A 9,539-nucleotide genomic window follows, 5' to 3' on the forward strand; every position below is an offset into this window, starting at 1 on the left:
GTATGAAGAGTACATCTGAGAGAGAGTGATGTATAAATGAAAAACTAAGTGATAATGAGAATTCAGGTTCGTGGTAGGAGGAGGAGGGAATGAAGGTCAGAAGTTAGTGGAGTTACTTTTGAGTAGTAGATGCAGACCATAAGTAGTAATAATAATAATATTGATGATGATGATGATTATAATAATAATAATAATAATAATAATAATAATAATAATAATAAATAATAACAATAATAATAATACAAGGAATCCTCATCATCATCGTCATAAAAAGAATAACGAGGACAACTGTAGTCGAGTGTCGCAAATCTTCTAAAGCACTCGGGTGTGGTGTTCCTCAAGGTTCAGTTCTATTCACCAAGTCTCTCTGCTCTAAATAAAGTATCAAAAAACCAACTTTACATCCTTGCATCTTTACATTTTGAAACAATGAACCTATGGACATATTTCCCAGTAACTTCTCATAGTTATACTGGCCAGCAATTTAAACACTACGGTATGAAGAAAAAACTTTATGCCACATAGGAATAAAACAATTTAGTCACATATATTCGGCTAAAAAAACACGGTAGGCAACAGTCAAAGTGAAACCACCTGTCACCTGTCTAATTATACTATTCTGATTAACTGTATCTATTACCTTATTACATACTGACAACTCACACTCCCATCACACTTACAGGTGTAGGATAAATAGCGAGAATATTATGGTAAACGAACAAATGAATGGATAATGTGAGACGAGTTATTTTATTCGATTTTTCCTCAAAAGTCTTTATTTTTCTACATTAGCTGGGAAATCTGGCAGTAAAGAGTTTAATGAATGCAAGATCTAATCGACGCCTCTCATAAGGTGTATAAATTTGTGTGCAAATACATATATGAAAAAGAAAAAGCCTGCGAATATTATGTCATCGACCATGCCACGTTGAGTACACCGCTTCCCGTCCGATCAGCGAAGTTAAGCAACGTTGGGTCTGGTTAGTACTTGGATGGGTGACCGCCTGGGAACACCAGATGCTGTTGGCATAACGTTCTCCCTACGTGTCAAGTGGGGTTGGTGGAGGATTAGTGCCCCTCCCTGTAAAACAATTAACTCTAAGCTCTTGGCCACCCCGTTTGGGATACATGGCGTCTGGCAATGAATGAATGAAAATGCATGTACTTTTTCTCTCTCTCTCTCCCTTTGTTGAATGAAATAATGTTTTTACCTTGACTATAAAATCTCAAATGTGTTTATTGTTTGGGACTGTGTAAAGTTGCCCTCACGACGTCTGTAGAGCAGAACCTGTTCATCGACTACCAACCACGGTTATATAGGGGTTCAACCACTGCCCCGGCCTTCCATTTTTCTATATAATTCATCCCTAGCTTTTTCCGTCGCTATTTGCCTTCAATGACATTATACGTACATCTCTCTCTCTCTCTCTCTCTCTCTCTCTCTCTCTCTCTCTCTCTCTCTCTCTCTCTCTCTCTCTCTCTCTCACGGCAAGAGAAGTATTTGGTAAGAGACCACTGTAGAGTACAGTAACATTACGTTTAAACTCAATAAAGACAAAGTTACGAAAGATAAAGTGACCGAGTACAAGAAGGCCAGTTTGAAAAAACTGAATGCAATTGTAACTAAAAGTGACTGGAATTCCACTGTTCAACCGTTGGCTATTAAAGAGGCATGGAAAAGCAACTGAACAAAAATTAATAACAGAAGGAAAACGAAGATGTCCGAAAGTAAAACATGAGCAGGGTTGAATAAACTTCAAGGAATAACGTGTAAAGTCGAAAGAAACCAGGTGGAAGCTTGGGATGGGAAGAAACCAAATGTCTCCTCTGACAGATGTTACTGGAGAAAGAAAAGAAAGATCAAATGTGATATAAATTCAATATAAATATTTCAAATTGCACAAGAGAAACATTGTGACTGACGAGCCAGTTCAGGATAGGGAAATAGTGAAGAGAGTAAATCCAAGCAACACAACTGAGGAAAACAAATTCTTCTGTGGAATGATTATGGATAGTGCAGGAGGTGAAGTCGATCGCACCAATGATCTTATTAATGATATAGGTACTTTACAGATGAAGACTTTTTACGAGATATTTAAAGTAAAAATTAAGAAAATATGAATTATTTCTGCTATCGATGCAGACCAGCCAAGTGAACAAACTGGACTGTTTCGTAGCTACGAGAGAATTGACCATATTGATTATTTTCACAAAAGAAGAAAGCTTTTAAATACAAAAAGAGAGTTTCCTGGATAGTGAATAAAAAAGTAGATAATATGAACAAGTTATGTCCCTGATAAAGCAGACAACAGACGGAGAACCAGAGCAACGAAGAGGCAGGACCGAGATGTGTGAGAGGAAGGCCAGACAAGGAGCAAAATGGAGATATGAAATGGGGAAACATGCTGGTATTCGATGGACCAGGGTAATAGCTGATACTGTAGGACGGGATGGAAAAAGATAAGAGAGGTCTTGGCCCTGCAGTGGATTGACTAAGGCTGCTGCAGTATATGCAAATATGTAGGTATGTACGGTATGTATATTACGTGTGTGTGTGTGTGTGTGTGTGTCCACACTTACTCTAAACATTTGATCAACAAGAAGAAACGAGACTCAGGTGTCCGTCCAATGTTAAGACTCAGATACTGCAACTGCTCTGACTCGATGCGTCGCTTCGTCTTGCCGATCACATGTTTGCAACAAGTGTGGCCGCACCTAACAACAGCCTGCAGGATTCTGGGCCCGTATTCTGCATAGTCCTTATGGTCGACCCTAGCTAACAGTCATAGCTAACAGAATTTATGACCGTCAGTCTTACGGCCGTCAGAAGTCGTCGGCCATACCTCACTAACCGAACAACACCGTCAGCTGCTAGAACGCACCGCTCACAATTTGTCAACTTTAAATTTATGGAATGAAATAGGTTCTTGGCATTATTTTCTTGGATTTAAATTGTTTTAACTTCATATTACAACTTTTGGGGAAGTTAGACATAGTAAAATACGAATTCGTTTTTGAGAAAATGCGCTAAAACGTATTCCCGTTGAAAAGTGTGTAAACAAATGTACACTCAGCTGGCATTGTTTACGAATTTCTTTAAGGCATGGAACCCCAAGCTAAGCGGCAAAGGAAAGCAAACTGGGGAGAAGATGAATCTCGCCAGCTTGCAATGTTGTATAGGGACGAAGTCCATATACTGAGAAAGAATTTCAAAAATGTCGATGTCTCCGATCAAAAGAAACATGACATATGGGAGAAGATAACGGCCGACTTGAACACACAATTCCACCATGGGAGGACGGCCGTAGAGGTGAAGAAACGATTGTTCACCATCAGTTCCAAGTCCAGGACGAAGCTGGAGAAATTCCGAGAGCATCGTAATGGAACTGGTAAATAACTTTCCGTGTATTAGTTATTCTAGACAAGCACCCGTCACACATTTTTCTGTCTCATCGCGAAAGTTGTCTCATTCCGAGCATTTGGAATATCACAAATATATATAGTTTTTTCAATTATGAAAACTTTGATATTTCTAGAAGTTCTAGAGGTTAATAAGAGATGCCTGTAAGTTAAAGTATAAAAGAGGAAGAAATGCTCCCTTCTTTCTAACCCACACAACCTTGAATAGTGGTGGGAGTGTAGCAATGTTGTGTTATGGAGACAAAAACAGGTTTTATCACGTCACAGTAAAGTATATACTTTTCAGAACCCACTTTTGCATTACATTCTGATAAGACACTAATGTAGTGCTTTGCCAAATGTAATGAAAAAATATGAAACAAAAATATGTTTGTTTTTTTTCTTTTTTTCCAGGTGGTGGCCCTCCACCCCCACCCCTTGACCCCATTGATGATCTTGTCGAGGACATTTTGGGGAGGGACAAGACCATCATGGGATTTGAGGAGATAGATGACATTGGACTCCAAAAGGCTATCGACCTGTATGTATCTATTTGTTTAATCTGTGAAGTACACTCTTTAGTTCTATGCTTGCCATTTATTGGCCTAAATGTGTTCAGTTCTACTTAGCAAAACTAATAAAAAGATGTCATTTGCATAAACCAGTATGGTACAAACATTAGAAACATAACTCTTCACTTAGAAAGAACTTATGAGGGATATTACTTTACCGGTGGAATATATTGTTTAAAGGCTTTAGGTCAAGTTAACTATACCTGAATCAACATCAACTTATATCAATTGATGCAATCCTACTTTGATTCATAGTACTTCACAATTAATGTAAATCCACTCAAAGGTATGCAAGTCTTCTAAACCTTTTTAATTGAAGTATGCCTTCCATTTCCATAACACTGTGTGCCATATTTACTCCCTATTCTATGAAAGGAAAAAGATACCATCTGTCAGATCTGCATCGTTTAATAACCGCTCATTTGTACACCCATTTCATTACTCGTACATTACTTGCAGTGCAGACCAAGAGCCTTCAATTGACCTCTCCACAGGTCATGGAGGTGCTGAGGCACCAACAGTAATAGTTGTTGGTGCTCCAGAAAGAGTGCCTGAGCCTGCCCTGGCCACCCTGCAGCCATTTGAGGTGGCAGCTGAGGAGGACGCAGCAGCTGCTCGGATGAAGGTGGCAGGCTCAGAAGAGGAGGCAGCAGCTGCTCGGGCAAAGGTGGCAGCTGCCGAAGAGGAGGCTGAAGCTGCAAGGGCAACAGCAGGAGCTGCACAGGCAGGGGAGGAGGCCCACGGGCCATGAAGGCAGCTGCAGAGGAGGTGGCTGCGTGTGTTCGGGCCTTTGCAGGAGCTGCGCGGGCAGGGGAGGCAGCTGAAAGAGCACGGGAAGCAGCTGCCAAAGAAAAAGCAGAAGCCATGCGGCTAAAACAAATTTTATACAAACTGAAAATTGAAAATGCAAGAAAAAACAAAAAATGAAATAAAGGTAGAAAAGGATGCACATACTTCTATGATTGTGAAACCTTAGTTGTAGTTTAATTATGCATGTGTTTATTTCTTTAATGCGCAAGGATATTTGTTCTCATATATAAATGTGGCAGAATGGTTAGGTATGAATGTGAGAATTCAAGAATAGCAGTTGTAACGCTTAGTTTACACGGTACCGTATAATTCTAAGTGTGATTGGGGCATATGAACCATGTGATGTCATGTGAGAGTGAGAGATATAAGGAGAGAGTAAATGTGGCCCTGGGGGAGGTGCAGGAAGGAAGGTATAAGGTCACTGATTGATTGCTTTATAAATGCAAGTGGACCAGTACCTTGGCATGTACTTGACCAGTCGTGCAGAGGAACAGGTTTCAGTCTTCGTTGCTGGAAAGAAAAACAAATTAATTAGTTTCATAATAAAAATGATACAGAATAATGCAGATTCTTGAGAAATGCATTTTTCTCAGATTCAGTTAGAAAACTGTACATGTACAAAATATCCAACGTACCGTACTTGAAATGCAAGTTGCAGAATTCATCTCGATACAGGCGACCTTCATTCTGCTGACCAGCTGGAAGTGGTGGTACGACTTGCACATCTTCAGGTTGTGCTAGGGCAAGATCACCTTCTTCAACATTAGGTTGAGCCACATCGAGAGGAATGGGAATATTCCTGTCCTTGCAGATGTTGTGGGGCATACCGCATACATGACGTATCATCTTGCAAACCTTCAAAGGGGGACGCACTCAGACCTCGCTGTGTAGGACATGAAAGCGGCGTTTAAGCTGTCCTATTCCCTGTTCTACAACACTCTGCGTCCGTTTGTGGGCCCTAAAAGAAAATACAAATGATAATGGTAGTCACTGATAAGTACTTATGAACCAAAAACCACTGGTAAATTCACTACTTGCCGTACCTAAGCTCTATGTAGCATCTATGAGTGTATGCAGGAAATGGCTATAATTTCATACAGTCAGTCAGTATAGGTTGAGTACTTTAAATCTTTGTGGAATCTAACAGGGATTTTTGTTTTTCTAGATTATGACGGCATTGCACTGCTGATGGTGAACTGAAATAACCAAACTTAGGTTATGGGTTACAATGTCAGAATTACTTTGGGTTAACTTAGGTTGGATTTGATTGTGTTTATTTTGTTTAGGTCTGGTTAGTTTTAGTTAGGTTTGGTAATGTTAGGTAAGCTTCAGTTAATTTTTCCTTTCCTTAGAGGAAACGCAAGATGTGGTGATATCGCTTAAACTAATTTTATGGATTATGAGGCGATTGATTAATTGAAAGGAAATGTTTCTTACTATGGAATTCAATGGCACAATTACCAGTTAATTTAGGTTTTGTTTTTTATTCCTAATGTTTTAAAAATTATTCTGAACTTAACCAAAAAAATTTTCTGACTAATGTAAACTTAACCTACCTTATTAATTTCATCTAATTTCTTTTTCTTTTTTTTCTTTTTTTTTTTGGCTAGTCTAAACTTAAAGTAACCTGCTGGGGATAACCCCACAAGCCCTGTGGCGATAAACTAATTTTATATCCGGATACACACTTACAAAGAAAATGTGTATTACTATGGACGTCACTGGGACAATAACCAGTTGATCTTGGTTAGGTTAAATTTTAATATTATTTCTTTTTTATTTTCTGATTTTTTTAATCATATCATTATTTATTATTATAAACTTAACATCTTACAAATATTTTCTTAAGTCAAAAGAAAGTTAGCACACCTTATTAATTTTTTTGTTTAGTATAAACTAAACCTAACCTGCTTGGCCTAACCCCACAAGCCCTGTGGGGCTAAACTAAATTTATGTACTATGGGTTTTGTTATTTTAAAGAAAATGTTCATTGCTATGGACAGCAATGGGACAATAACCAGTTCATCTGGGTTAGGTTTTGTTTCTGGTTTATTTAATATTTTCATATTTTTTTACACTAACCTTAACCTAAATTATTATTTTTTCGACCAGTCTAAACTTAACCTATCCTATCATTATTATTTTATTATATTTATTTAATTATTTATTATTTAATTTTTTTTTGACCTAACCTGCTGGGGCTAGCCCTACAAGCCCCGTGGAGCCCGAACTCTGTACCGTATATAATGGGTAAATGATGTGATTGGTTCAGTTTGCAAATTCCAACAGGTAATGTCTGCTAAACCTAACTAAACTACGAAATTATTAGGTGATCTCTCGTTCAACATGATCTTCACTGGGGAGCACATAAAAATATATATAAATAAATAAATAAAAAAAAAGCTCTACTTACCTATTATAGCGTGATTGAGATCCAGGCAGAGGTCGCAAGTATGGTGACAGGACCCATGGCTTGCTGGGATATCCACTGTCTCCCAGCAAGTGACTACTTGGTGGCACATGTCCTCTCTCGAACAATGCTGCCACTCCACTGCCATTCAAAATACTTGCATCATGCACTGAGCCAGGCCATTTTGCAAGGATATCCAATATTCGATAGTTAGCGTCGAATACTACCTGTACATGAATACTATGATATCCCTTGCGGTTGACAAACACGTCTTCCTGCTTCTTCGGAGCCACAATCCTTATGTCTGTCCCATCAATGACACCAATAACCCCGGGGAAATTAGTGATGTTGAAGAAGTCTGCCTAGTTCGCCTCAGTAACTTGTTGGGTGGTGGGAAAACTGATGAACTGCTTGATAATGTTTATGTCTGCAAGGGCGTCAATGGTCTGGGTGATGGCTCTGCTGATGGCGGGTTGTGATGGGCCGAGGTCATCGCTGCTGCACATTTGCATTTTTCCGGTAGCAAGATAACGTAGTGTTATGATGACCTTAAGCTCCGGGGTGAGTGGGTTTCTCCTCTTGGTGTCACTCGATAAGGCTTCCCTCACAAGATTGGTGACATACAAAATACCGTCCCTGTCTAGCCGGTATCTCTTGATAAGCTCAGCATCACAGCTCGTTAAGCACGTCCCTTCTTCGGAAAATATTCCTCGGCTGGGGATCTTCTTGCTGTGGTGCGGCCATGTTGACACACTTCTGACGGTCATAGGCAGCGTTAAGACAGGGTGAACCCAATCATAGCATCCCGCGTCTTTTTATGGTCGTCCATAGGAGTTTATGGTCGACCATAAGAGCTTCTGACGGAGTTATGTCTAAAATGCGCCATTTTGTTTAGATATGTACGTCGGACTTAGCTATGACGGTTTGTAGAATACGTGCTCTGCTTCGTATGCTTAAACATGCTTTGTTCCTTCCACACACCTACCGCATACAAATGATTCACGCCAGGCCAGCAGATGCGTATTAACCAATTGGCACCCAGTGTCCTCAATATAGGACGGAACTAGGCATTTTCAGACTTTAATAAAGAAGGGAATCCTGGGTTAGGGACCTATGAGCTTCGCGACTCTGAGCCGACAGGCGGAGGACGGTACGCCTAGCACCCTTCCTGCAAAATACCTTGCACAGGAAATCTGAGAGCAAATGGATCAACTTCATTACTTTAAGAAATACGTTCCTAAACTCACCAGCCTCATCTTACCATCCAGCCAATTACAGGAGTATTTGGCAGTGTCAGATGTGTCAGAGTGAGGTTTAGATGAAAAAACAAGTGATAATGAGAATTCATGTGCATGGGAGGAGGAGGAGGGAATTATGGTCAGAAGTTGGTCGAGTCACTATTGAGTGGCAAACTCAGACTATAATAATAATAATAATAATAATAATAATAATAACAAAACTAATAATAATAATAATAATAAATAATTATAATAACCAAGTAATCATCATCATCATTATCACCGTCATAACAATAATAATAACAAGTAAAATTGTAGTCGAGTGTCACAAATCTACTAAAACACTCGGGTGTGGTGTTCCTCAGAGTTCTGTTCTTTCACCAAGTGTCTTTCCTATTCATAAAGTATAAAAAAATCATCTTTACATCCTTCCCTCTTTACATTTTGAAACACTAAACCTATGAACATAATTTCCAGGAACTCCTCATAGTACGGCATGAGGAAAAAACTTGAAAGGGGTAAATAATTTAGTCAGAAATATTTGGCTAAAAAGACGCGATAAGCAACAGTCAAAGTGAAACCATCTGTCACATGTGTAATTATATTATTCTGATTAACTGTATCTATTACCTTATTACATACTGACAACTCACACTCCTGTCACACTTACAGGTGTAGAATAAATGGCGAAAATGTTATGGTACAAGAGCGGATGAATGGATAAGGTGAGACAAAGTATTTTATTATAATTTATCCTAAAAACAATATTATTTTTCCACTTTGCTGGGAAATCTGACAGTAAAGAGGTTAATAAAAGCAAGATCTACTCGATACCTCTCCTAGGATATACTGTATATTTTGTATGCAGATGCCTCTATGATAAAGAAAAAAAATCTGAAAATATTATGTCCTATCATGTTCTTTTCCTCTCTGTCTGTCTGTCTGTCTGTCTCTGCTGAATCAAATAATGTTTTTACCCTGACTATAAAATCTCAAATGTGTTTCTTGTTTGGGATGGTGTAAAGTTGCCCTCACAACTTCTGTAGAGCAGAACCTGTTCAACGACTACCAAGGTTATATAGGGGTTCAGCCACTGCCATGTCATTCCAT

The 9,539-nt window shown here is 39.0% G+C and overlaps 1 non-coding gene across 1 annotated transcript; it reads left to right on the top strand.

Moving 5' to 3' along the window:
• Positions 1-910: 910 nt before the first annotated feature.
• Positions 911-1,029, top strand: LOC145398552 (5S ribosomal RNA). The gene has a single exon (XR_013897140.1). It is a non-coding gene; the product is annotated as a 5S ribosomal RNA (ribosomal RNA).
• The last annotated feature ends 8,510 nt before the right edge of the window (positions 1,030-9,539 follow it).

Source organism: Coenobita brevimanus, chromosome 45, assembly GCF_032717465.1.
Source record: "Coenobita brevimanus isolate Jiangsu-jjx chromosome 45, ASM3271746v2, whole genome shotgun sequence".
NCBI lineage: Eukaryota > Metazoa > Arthropoda > Malacostraca > Decapoda > Coenobitidae > Coenobita > Coenobita brevimanus.